We start from the raw sequence: 12,457 nt of genomic DNA, 5'->3' as shown, positions 1-12,457 counted from the left end.
ATATACATATACATACATATATCTATATATATATATATATATATATAATGTGCGTGTGTGTGTGTGTCCATATACATATATATATATGTGTGTGTGTATACACACACACACACACACAAACATACATTCTTCTACGGAAACATCCACAGCGCAGGAGTGGCTGTGTGGTAAGTAGCTTGCTAACCAGCCACATGGTTCCGGGTTCAGTCCCACTGCGTGGCATCTTGGGCATGTATCTTCTGCTATAGCCCCGGGCCGACCAATGCCTTGTGAGTGGATTTGGTAGACGGAAACTGAAAGAAGCCCATCGTATATATATATATATATATATATATATTATATATGTATATGTGTGTGTGTGTTTTGTGTCTGTGTTTGTCCCCCTAGCATTGCTTGACAACCGATGCCGGTGTGTTTACGTCCCCGTCATTTAGCGGTTCGGCAAAAAGAGTCCGATAGAATAAGTACTGGGCTTACAAAAAAATAAGTCCCGGGGTCGAGTTGCTCGACTAAAGGCGGTGCACCAGCATGGCCGCACTCAAATGACTGAAACAAGTAAAAGAGTAAAAGAGAGAGTAAAAAATATAATTTTTTTTTCTTTCCCCCTCCTTTTTTTTTTCTTTTTTCCTTCTTACTGGTTCGTAATACAAGAACAATTTATGTTCTGATATACAAGCACTGTTACAAAACTGGGTTATTTTACAGGCAAGTCTCTCTCTCTTCTTACTCCGTCAGTTGCGACGATGAGGGTCCCAGCTGATACGATCAACGTGTACCCTTAACGACACAGAGAGTGACAAGGCCGGCCCTTTGAAATACAGGTACAACAGAAACAGGAAGAAAGCGTGAGAGAAAGTTGTGGTGAAAGAGTACAGCGGGGTTCACCACCATCCCATGCAGGAGCACTCCGTCGGTTACGACGATGAGGGTCCCAGGTGATACGGTCAACGGAACAGCCTGCTCATGAAATGGTGTTGATTTATCAAACAATCTGTATTTTTTAAAACTATACATACGTGTTTATCTATGCATTCATATACATATATATATAAGTATGTACATACATATATATATAAGCATGTACATACATATATATATAAGTATGTACATACATATATACCGTGTGGTTGGTAAGCAAGCTACTTCCCATTCAGACACTCCTGTTTGTTAACCTGACAACAAGTTCAAGGTTAGCTCTCATTGGTTGTATACAAAATGAGTTCATTAATGGGGTCCTGAACTGTCGCGGGGGAAAGAAACTTTCGTGGCTGGGTCACATGAGACGATGCGACCACCTTAGATATGGGTGGACTGTGTTCACACAAGAACAAACACCGACACGTCCACACTCATGCACATGCATACATGCAAAGACGCACACTGGTAGCTATTTATGCTTTAAATGTGTTCACCTTAGAACCGAAACATTATGAAGAAATTATATGAGTGTGTGGGTCAGCCAATATGTGTGTGTGAGTATGAGTGTGTGCTTTCATTCCTGTGTCTGTTTGCACCCGCTCATGTATGAGAAAGTGCTTCCAGTTCATTGCTTGAGCTTGTATACGTGTGTGTGTGTTTAACTGGGTTTTCATTTCCGTGTGTGTGATAGCGTGTGTGTGTGTGTGTGTATTTTCATTTCAATGTTTGTGCGTATGTGTGTGTGACTCTTGTTATTTCTGTGACCGTCTGTGTGAACGACTGTGTATTTTTATTTGTTTGTGTCTGTGCGACTTCCCCAACTTACTCCACTTTTACCACAAATGGTCATACCCCTGCCCTCCAAGAGCGACCCCTGCCTGATGCAGTTTATCCCCCATCCAGCAATTGTCCTGTTAGTCGCTCTGCCAGACTCGCAAAGACTAAAAGCCTGACGCACAACTGACACGTTGCTCCTTGATCGTCACACCATCAATATTGATTAAGGGTCTCTCGCACTAATTATTAAATTTTCGTTAATCATTTAATACATATTATCAGTCTTCTTTGCTTCCCTCACATGACTTGCGGAGGGAATAGGGGATTAGAACTAAACATACATATATTATCATTTATTACATTACATTCAATTAGCCATACATTATTAGTTTCATTATCCAAATATTTTCCTTCACGTTTCAGGTATACCGAGGACCTTCTTTTTCATTGCTTCAATCAGTGTTCATAAAGTGTTTGTGAAAGGAAAGAGTTTTCACACTTATTTACTGATGAGCTTTTTCTTTTAGCTAAATCTATACCAGAACAAGAGAACAAATTTTGCGTACGGAAGCAAGGTCTAGAATTGAAAGGTCACAGAATTAACCTACCCAACCCTAACACAAAGTCTTAGTAAGTAGGAAAACAGATAAATCATAAAGCCCTTCAGGTACATGGCCATCCTCAAAAAGAAGGTAGGTAGATGTACTCTGTATAACACATAATAGGTGTAGCAATATCAGAGGAAGGTAAACTGGGAAAATATTTTTTGTATGTGGAAGGTGCACATGTACAGTAAACACTAAAAGTGTACAGAAAATGGGCTCCATCAAATGCCAGAGGAGTACATTAGAGATCGTTGAGTAACAAAGTCAGTAGCAGAGGTGGATGAACCAAGAGTGTGGCTGCAAGAATAAAAATAGGCTGAGCAAATTCAGAGAGCTCCTTCCTCTGTTTGGTAACTAAGGGTCTCTCCTTCAGAGTGAAAGGCAGATTGATTATACCTGTGCAGACAGCTATGCTACATGGCAGAAGAAGTAGACATAAGAAGGCATTGGACAAGGTGGTAATGCATGATCTTTGACTGTTGAAACTTATAAAGGCAATGACTAATGACTGACACCTTTCATGACATGCTGTGCCTTAGAAGACAATATATTGTAAATAATTTCCCATCAATTAATTTTTTTCACAACCCCTGCCCACAACACTCATGGAGTGTTTGATGTTAAGAAGAACATCCAGCCATAGAAACAATGACAAATCAAGACTGGAGTCTGCTGCAGACCCTCAGCTTACCAGCCCTGATGAAACTGTCCAACCCAAGCCAGCATAGATAATGGACATTAAATGATGATGATGATGATGAGGACAATTCTTTTTGTAAAACTTTTGCATTTGATGCTGAACATTTAGTTTAAAGTTAATTTTATACATTGAATTTTCATTTCTTGTGAAATCAATTTTAATATTTCAAATTCAAAAATATTTAACAAAATATAATGAGAAACTGAAGCAAGTACTACTTCTATATTTGTAAAAACAAAAAGAAACAAATAGAGGAAAATGAGCAAAATTGTGCAAAAGTGAACTAAGAAACAGAATACTGTGTAAGGCAAGAGACAACTGTATTTTATGAGAGTACCATATTGCGCATAAAACAAAAAAAAGAAACTATTGCAGAGGGAATTAAACTGAAACAGATATCAACATGACACACACAACCCATGCTAGTATGGATAAAATGATTAGATATTTCTGTCGAGAGAAAATTCAATGACAATCTTATGCAACCAACAATAACCTCAAACTTATCAGATTATTGTAGATGGCAACAACTCAAGAAAAACCTGTCAAAATTCTATGTTCTTACAATGAATTAATTGCAAGTATTTAAGTATGTAGACAACATAATTTCATGTTTTATATGCATCAATACATGTGTAAAAATAAGTCTCATATCTACGTTCATTTTTCCATCCTAGCATGAGTTTGAAAAATATAAGATTTAATAGTTGGGTAACATTGTCGTAGCTAATGATAATTTTCTACTAAAGGTTTTCTTTTTTCTTTCAAAGTGCAGTTCTAACAAATGATACAGTTGTACACAAACATGACAAAAGTAAATAGATACCCATTAACACATTGTTTTATGGTTATTATAACTTGAAGAGGTTTATATTTTTTTTATTAATTGACATTTATATGTTTCAGGTTCTATATGTAACTGTTTAATCATGCCATGTACAAAAGAAGCCTTAAAAATGTCCAATTTACAAAGAGGCCATATGCTGCGCCTATTTCAAGGCTGACTTAGCCTAAAACCACAGAAAACATTGTGATTCCACTTTCTACAGTAAATAGAGTAATTTTTCAATTCACTAAATGGGAAAGTAGTCCATATCACCTTACCCAGGTAGACTAAGGCCCTCTCACAGAACACTTTGCTTTCTTAAGAGAAGTGTGTAAGATAATCCTCATTGCAAGGCCTCCAATATAGCAGAATAAGTTGATGTCAGTCCCAGAATAGCTGTCAGTTATCTCCGCAAAATTGGCTATTATGGCAGAGCAGCAAGAAAGAAGACACTGCTTCGACCAGCCAATATCAAATGGAGAAAAGATTGGACAAGTGAGATGGTAGAGAGGTCACTAGCACTTTGGGACACTGTCAAATTCTCTGATGAATCCAAATTTGCTGTATTTTCTGACACTGGTCGAATGTGGGTCTGGAGAATCAGTCACCAATATTTTCACGTGAATATATTGCAGCCAACAATGGAACATGTGATGGTCTGGAGAGCAGTTTGGAGCAATAGTCAATCAGAAATGGTGGAGTGTGAGGGATACATAAACTCAGATAAATATGTGTCCATATTATAGAAAAATCTTCTTCCTATAACCTCCAGGGGTAAAATGATTAAATAACACTATTTATCGAAGATAGGGCTTTCTTGCACAACTAAAAGACCCAGGATTGGTTGGAAGAGAATGGCATTAAAAAGCTTCCATAGCTAAGCCAATCACCAGATATGAACCCTACTGAACACATCTGAGGCATGATGGATGGGATACTTCCTAAAAAGAAAAAGAAAGCATCCTTAAAGCCAGATCTTTTGATATTACTGCAAGAAACTTGGCAAGAAAATCATGAAGAGAATATTCATCAGATCAGTAGCATGCCTGCTAGGGTCCTTGCATTCAAAAATGCAAGGAGCCTGTCTACTAAATATTAGATATTCACATTATAATAATTAATAAATAATTTAAATAAATTTTAACAATTATAAGGATGTCTATTTAATTCTGTCATGTCTATGTAGTTTTTGAAGCAAAACACAATGGAAACATTAATATTAAGACCTTTTCAAAAATCTCTCTCAAGCTTTTCATGCACACTAAGATTTTATTGACATTCATTCAAATTCACTCATTCCAACATGAAACAATTTTTTCCATCAAAAACTTTGTGATGTTTTCACTGTCTCTAATTTGATCTAGATCCTCTAAGTGTCTCTAATGCATTCATGCCTTAATTTCAATTTGTTGCCTAGATTTTTCCTCAGGGCCAACTCACCAAACAGAAATTAATGAGAGACCTAATTGCCTTTCATCTTGATCACATAAATACACCCACACATTTGGTGCTCAAATACAGCATGCTCCACACTAGGAGATTGACAGTTACCCAGTATATGCAAAAATCGAACACATTTGCAGTACTAAACAAGCCATTACTATTGCATTTTCTGGCTTCATGTTTCCCAATTATATCCCAATTTTTTTTATCTCTGAAATCACCAAGTATGAAGATTTTATAAGCAGAAAGAATACTGCACAGAAGCTTTTTTCATGAAAGATAAAATATTAGTCCTTTTTTTCTCTTCAGAGGAACACATGGTTGGAGGGTAGACACTTACTAAGGTAACAAATCTCTTGTTTGACAATGGCAATCTCACTGACATCAAGGTAATCAGTAAATCCAAAGAGTTCATAATCTTAGATGCCAATATTTCACAAACATTCAATGGTCTGTACTCTCTTGCAGTAGCAAGATGACACATAGGCCCAGGCTGCAATACTGTGGGACACCTTCACTATCCATTCCACATCCCTTCTTGACATTACTCTAAATTATTTTGATTTTTCAATGAGTATTTTGCACTTTTTGTCAACAGTTACCTATAACATGCATCACATAATTGATATGGTGTATACACACACATGCAATAAGCTTCATATAGTTCCCATCAACCACTTTCACTAAAAATGCATTTGTTGGTCCCTACCTATAGTCGAAGACTCTTGCCCAAAATGCCACACAGTAGAACTAGACCCTAAACCATGGCATTGGGAAACAAACATATTTTAAATTTGCAAACATATATGTCTTATGGAAATTGTTCAATATACACAGAGAAACAGTTGTTCAATTTACAAACAGCTATGGTTAACTAACAGAAAACTTAATTTAACAAAAAAATATGTACTTACATACAGGTGAAGCTTCTTGCTTGGTAAAATCTACATGTATAAAGAAAAGTCTACATGTATAAACTGTTGTGGTGAGAGTCATTGGCACCCCTATGGGATTGGAAGAATGGACTAGCAAAACTCTTATAAAAAAATTAGCATATTGGTTGAGACAAAGAGAGTCATTGGGAGTTCATGGAAGTTGTTGACATTGTTCAGAGTTTATATTTATTAGAAGTATTGTGTTTAGTAGAGTAATCTGAAGTGGGTTGTGTGAAGACAGTTGTGTCTATCCCCGCTTCGTGAAATTTGCATATCCAACATATAGAAAGATATAAAATAAACAAAAGTTCGCATGTAAACCAATAAGTGTAATCATTCATTTTTTAACCCTGAAAGTAAAAATGAAAAACATCCTAATAGTAGCGAAAGGAAAATTTTGGCTTTAATATCAGTTCACTACTCTTTATTTGAAGTGACAAGCAGCCAAGTATTTGGCAAATGGAAACTTTTACATGTCTCATGTTACATGCATATATATGCATGCTTGCACCCAGTTTCTGTGCACATCTATAGACTGTTAACTTTTTTTTTCCTTTGCATGCAACTCTTTTCTCATGAGAATATCTCCTCCTCATTTTATAACTTTCCCGTCTTTTTCTTACAATTTCACCATCGTCACATCAACAGAGACATTAAGACAGTAGCAGTCGACAAGGCATGTATAACGATTAAATAAATAAAAAAATTGTCTATATCTTCGATCACTGTCATTATTCCATTGAGTCAACCTCATTATTTTCTACATAGCAGACCGTTACATAAACAGGCAAAGGTAATCTTTCGGAATAATGTAAACACTGAATCGGCCATACATACATACACACACACACACACACATACATACATACACACACATACATACAAACACACATAGATAGATACATACACACACACACATGCATACATACACACACACACACATACATAGATACATACACACATACATATACACATACACCGAGTAAAAAATTTCAGTTATCTCTCTCTGTCTCTTCACACACACTAACAGAAGCACTTCACTTACACAACATACTTTCTGTGCCCCACACCCCATCAAACACACACACACACACACACACATGTACATCAAAGCTTCCCATTCGCGGTAACTTCAAAAAGAAATTCCCTCCTCATACAATCGCTTCCTCTTAGTCTCTTTCGCTCTCATTACTTCAAAAGTTCCCGCAAACCCATATGTAAAAAAAAATAAAAGTTTTTTACGAAATTGACGGAAAGGTCTACTAGAAACGAAAGATAATCTTTCGTTTTAACCAACATCTTAATTATGAACCTCAACTCCAAACTTTTTATACATTTTGCCACTAAATAAAATGAAAAGCGAGCGGCCTTCCGTCACAACAGACTTCCTTCAGCTTTTCTCTTTACATCGTCACCAACTACTCTCACTTATTTTTTCTAGATATTAACAATAACAATAATAATAATTTCTTACCTACTTCTTTCATAATTGTTAGCTGCAGGACAAACATTCAAAGACGAAAATTCGATAAAAAAACAGAGACCGTCGCCATTGAAAAGCATACGACAACAATCCCACAATGCTTTGCGAAAAGTCAGACACCAGTTTTTAGCCGCCATAGTTTCGTATTTGCTTGGTTCATAAATTGTAAAATAGATACATTTACAGCTTATTTTCTTCTGTTTTTTTTTTTGCGGAGTTTATGATTCATGTGTGAGTGTGTGTTCTTGATAATCGTTTAGAACAAGTATTCTATAAGCACCCCTCTCTCTCTCTCTCTCATTTACATGTAGTAATCCATGCATAAATGTTGAAATGCATGGTACTAAAATACATATATGCAGTTATATCTAACCGTACGAGCGTACATTGTTTGATACGTATGTACGTATGTGTAGATGTATATGTGTGTATACGTGTCTGTGTGTGTGTGTGTGTGCCGTATGTTGTGTATATTTGTGTATAAATATGTACATGCATGCACATATGAGCATGTGTAAATATACATATGTATTATATATGTATGCATGTAAAAAATATTTTTAAAAAAATAAAATAAAACAAGTTTGAATTTTAACCATTGTCCTTGGAAAAATTGTCATATATATGTATAGAAACAGCCATATACATCGATGACATAGTTTTCCGATCGGTCACGGTTGGAACGTCTCTCCGATCACCCATAATCCATCTACTGGTTCAGCAAAGACTGTAGAAGTCGGGGTTTAAACATGATCGCCTCGCGGATTTCAGCAAAAACCACGCACCATAAGGAAACAAACTAAAACCGTGTTGTTTACAATGTTTATATGTATTTAAATGTGTAATATACAGCTGCACTGACCTTTTCATTGTCCAAGGTGGAGGTAAGGAACTGGCCTAAGGCTTCATTCAGTGTGGGGGTGATCGTAAGTCCACGACAGGGTGACCATTTGCACACACGAGCGGGAGAGATGGCAACATAATAATCCTTGTAGTGAGTTTGATAATGATGATCTCATTCTCGCCCACAACATCATAAGCGGAAAGTGTAACCTCTCGAAAGAGCTGTTCTTCACTCCTGCTCCAGAGTGTCGGCTGCGGGGTCATTCCGAAAAGCTCTACCTGCGACGATTTCATCTCAATCGAAGGAGAGGAGCTTTCTCCGTCCGGGTTGCGGATCCGTGGAACAAGCTGCCAGACGAGATGGTGAAGATGCCGACGACCGCTTTGTTCAAAGCCTCCCTTGACCTCAAGTGGCCTGAACTCTTTACATGAACACCACCCTGTACTTAACTCCATGTCCCCCTACATGACCTTGCTATTTGCTTTTGAACCAAATTAACTAACTAACTAACTAACTAACTAATTAAATGTGATAAATACAACATTGTTAGATTATGTAGGATGTCTTGATAGAGAGACAAAGTTTAAGAAGTTTAATCTATTTTGTTGTGGACCAAAATATTGAGCTATTACATAGATTAAAAAGGTTGACCAAAATCATAGTGGTCACCAGTTAACCATTGATGATAAGCATGGCTCAAGAATAAAGATTAAGAAATTTAGTATAAATTATAAAATTTGGAAATATTTATTTCAGGGAGTCCAGAGCTGAAGGAGAAGGATCTTCTGAGAGTGGCTAAGAGGTTAGGAAGAGATTGGTGGCAAGTCGGTGAGTATAAAATTACACTACCTAATTGATTTCTATAAATTTTACACTCACCTGAGCTATTTCATTTGTCAGGATGAAAGAGAACAGGTTACATTCCTAATTTCCAGTGGAATGGTTAGCTGCAAAATAAATTCTATTAATGATATTACTGGTATTTCATAAAGTATCCACTGAGGTTGGTAATTGTGGATACACAAGAAAATACAAGTAGCATTTAATATAGGAAGAAAGAAGAAAAATATGTTAAGGGTAAACAGCTGAGTTAATGACAACGTTTTTGGTTCGTCTTTACTCCATCAAAAGACCATGAGTTAGGGTCTTCTTGAAGCCATTAGGGATTGGGTTATTGTGTTTGAATGTGATAATTGCAATTTATATTGCCATATTGGAATGACTTTACCACATGACATATGTTTGTAAATGCTTCAGTAAAAACAGACTTAGTGTAGGGGTGACACAGCCAAATCATATCATATTCCCCACATCCAAAAAGAGAGAATGAATTTAAGGAAATTTGCCAGAAAATGAATATTCACAAGTGAAGCCAGACCATGGCTGGTCTCTCTCTCTCACTGAGACATAAGAATAACTGAATGGGTTCAGGAGAATTGATTGAATCTGGAGTAGATTCAAAAAGGATTGAATTTGACTGAGAATAATCGACTGTTGGTCTATCATTACTCATTTGATTTTCAGTGTCATTTTGGGAACGTTGCAAGGTGAGTGATTTCACAGAGAGACATTACTTTCATGACCCTTTGAATATCAGATCTGAAATCTGCCAGATTAAGACAGATATATGGGATTTCTCTGAAGGGTCTCTGGAGTAATGTTACCCAATAGGATGTATAGTTCAGAGATCTGGGAGTCTCTCCAGGTTGAGCCACTTCTTCACATCTCTGGTACCTAGGACATGTGATCAGAATGTCGCAGGAATGAATTACAAGACAGGTTCTCAAAGTCAAACCAATGGAGTAGGAGACCCAGGGGTAGACCAAGCACTAAATAGTTGGATGATATCCATAGACTTAGTTGTTGATGCTTGGGAATCCAACCAAAATATGTAATGATGGTTACATCTGATAGGCCCCTATGGAAGAAATGCCTGGGGACTCTATCCCCACAACTCTCCCAGAAATATTGAGCAGAGGAAATGAATGGATCAAATGGTTTGCCTGTTGGTACCCTATGTTGATTCTTTAGGTTCTCATACACTTTTGCCTTCACAAACACATCTGCCATCGGTTTACCTTAAAAGATTCTCAAGTGTAAACTTCAATTAATGTTTTTTTTTAAATCACCTTTAATTTAACCACTTTGTTATTTTTCTCATCATCCCTAGAAATAGAAAACAATGTCTTATATTTTTCTTGTTTCTTAGCTATTTTTTTATATTTCTCTCTTGAAATAGTTTCTTTGTTATGTTTATAACAACACACATCTTTTATATTATTGTTAATATTGTTGATGTTGTTGCATTTATCTCTTATTGTTGTGTCTTTTGCAGCGATTTTTTTAGGAGTTGATACAACTAAACTGAAAATTGATGATGAGTCTATTGACGCTGTAAAACAAGGCTACCTGATGCTTTACGAATGGTACAGGAATTGCGACCCAGAAACACGGACACACGCAACATTAAGTGCAGCTCTTGAAGAAGCTGAATGTTTCGCTGCGATGGAATGTCTGTCATTAGACGCAAAGTGAATTTCTGTGTAACTGTTGTTGTTTAGCCTCAGATTAACCTTGACCAAACAGAGACTTATGATCAAACGCATGCCAGCCAAGACCATCATGCCTATTTCCAAAGAGAACCCACAACCACATTGTCCAATATGCCCTTCTGTACAGTGGTATCGTGTGAATTTAGCTACTAATTCTAGCAGGTATATCAACCACATAGTGATCCCTTCACTGGTTTGGCTCCTTTGTTAAAAATTCACATTTAAAATAAAGACAAACTTTGAAATGTCCATTTACTGTTGTTGCTGTTGTTGTATATCTAACCCCCCCCCCAAGCAACCCCATTGTTATATAGACAGTTTTAATATCTTCTGCTATATTGATAGTTATCTACCTTCATTTTTAGCTGAGAGTAGAATGTCTGGTATATATATATATTGATGTCTTTTCCCTTTATATATCCTATAGAGATAGTATTTCTATATAATACATGATGTATCTAAGGATATATCTCACTTTGTCCTGTTGTGGTTTAAATTCAGGGGGTTTTGAGTGCAATATACAATATTTTAATTTTATATTCTTACTTTATGACCTTCGTTATTTACTAATTACTGAAATTTTCGTCAGTAAAAATAAAACTTCACTATTATACATATGAAAATAAATCAAAAAAATTATAATTAAACAATAGCTGTGCTGAAAAAGTCTGAGATAATAAAATAATGACACAACATTTGTTGTTTTAATTGCATGTGTCTCCCTCTTTTTAAATAACTTCAGATAAAGGAAGAGTACAATTCTTCCTTACAATATTTACCTTCATATTACTCCACTGTTATTTTAATTTGAAATTAGATTTCAAGTTCTTACAGCAGAGACCAAGATTAAATAAGTAACACACATGAGACCTTTATGTACATTATAAGATGTGACAGGAAGCTCTACCGAGCAGACTTTTGTGGAATTGGAAAGGAAGACTCATAAGTATTCTCCACTTTTTATTGGATTCTTTTGTGATAGAAGTGAACAAACCTGATTGTTTTCAAATTAAATAATCAAGATATTTAAATTAGATAAAAAGAAACTTTATTCAGAAATTGATAATTACTATTAAAGCAAAACGAAATTTTACCGTTGAGTGTGTTAAATAATAAGGCACTAAAAGAGAATGACTCTCCCCAGACACAACAAAATTATTTTGAATCAAACCTTGTACTAAATTATTCTAAATAAATTGATAACATAAGTTTCTGATTTTTTGCTTGGATAACTGGGGGAGAAATTCTATTCACTCATTATATGCCATGTAAATACACAACAAAATAATAAGGCTGTTCAAAGTTATAGGTTACTGTTTATATAGACCAGCTGGAGCAAATTTAGTTTAACATTTAATGCGTAGCAATAAACTC

General features: G+C 35.9%; 2 long non-coding RNA genes across 2 annotated transcripts; one reads left to right on the top strand and one right to left on the bottom strand.

Annotated features, from left to right (window-relative positions):
- Nucleotides 1-3,810: 3,810 nt before the first annotated feature.
- LOC115225959 lies at nt 3,811-8,690 on the bottom strand. Its single transcript, XR_005004223.1, has 3 exons — nt 8,550-8,690; nt 6,184-6,213; nt 3,811-4,767 (listed from the first exon to the last, which is right to left on the bottom strand). It is a non-coding gene; the product is annotated as an uncharacterized LOC115225959 (long non-coding RNA).
- A 271-nt stretch (nt 8,691-8,961) lies between these two features.
- On the top strand, nt 8,962-11,332 carry LOC115225955. Its single transcript, XR_003882976.2, has 2 exons — nt 8,962-9,359; nt 10,867-11,332. It is a non-coding gene; the product is annotated as an uncharacterized LOC115225955 (long non-coding RNA).
- Nucleotides 11,333-12,457: the final 1,125 nt, after the last annotated feature.

Source organism: Octopus sinensis, linkage group LG29 (genome assembly GCF_006345805.1).
Source record: "Octopus sinensis linkage group LG29, ASM634580v1, whole genome shotgun sequence".
Lineage (NCBI taxonomy): Eukaryota > Metazoa > Mollusca > Cephalopoda > Octopoda > Octopodidae > Octopus > Octopus sinensis.
The sequence above is the reverse complement of the archived record's forward strand: the minus strand, read 5'-3'. Positions and strand labels throughout refer to the sequence as shown.